Source organism: Neofelis nebulosa, chromosome 7 (genome assembly GCF_028018385.1).
Source record: "Neofelis nebulosa isolate mNeoNeb1 chromosome 7, mNeoNeb1.pri, whole genome shotgun sequence".
Taxonomy (NCBI): Eukaryota; Metazoa; Chordata; class Mammalia; order Carnivora; family Felidae; genus Neofelis; species Neofelis nebulosa.
This window is the reverse complement of record NC_080788.1, coordinates 60,700,839-60,701,415: the sequence shown is the minus strand read 5'-3', so window position 1 is coordinate 60,701,415 and position 577 is coordinate 60,700,839.

Below are 577 nucleotides of genomic sequence, written 5' to 3'. Positions count from 1 at the left end.
AATACCTCAGAAATGTCCCAATCTTTCTGCAGTGATGGTAATGTTAGACATCTACATTGCCTAATAACCATGGATATTAGCATCATGAGGCTGGCTATTGAGCACTTAAACTTGATTAATGCAACTAAGCCACAGAATTCATTTTACTTAATCTCAATTAATTAAACTTTAAATAGCCACATGTGACTAATGGTTGCTATACTGGACAGTGCAGCTAAGGTCTAACAAAGAACCATTACAATTCTTAGGCCTAGAGAAGTAAGAAGGAACAATTACTGGAACCTGGAGTAATGCAGAATTAGAGCTTATAGAAGAGAACTACATGATAGTAGTCATGTGGACTTTGACAGAAGAATGCAGCCACTGATAACTTACAGACTGGCAGAGGAAACTGAGAATACCCTGACTCATTCTTCCTGCCCAACCACCCCCCTCTGATGCTTCTGACTGGTAGAGCTCACCAGAAACTAGAGGACCAAGAAAACTTTTATATAGTCCGTAAGAGTCAGCACAGAACATAGTGAAGGATGGAGACTAGATCTGGAGTAAAACATTATCATACCATGTACAAAATGAC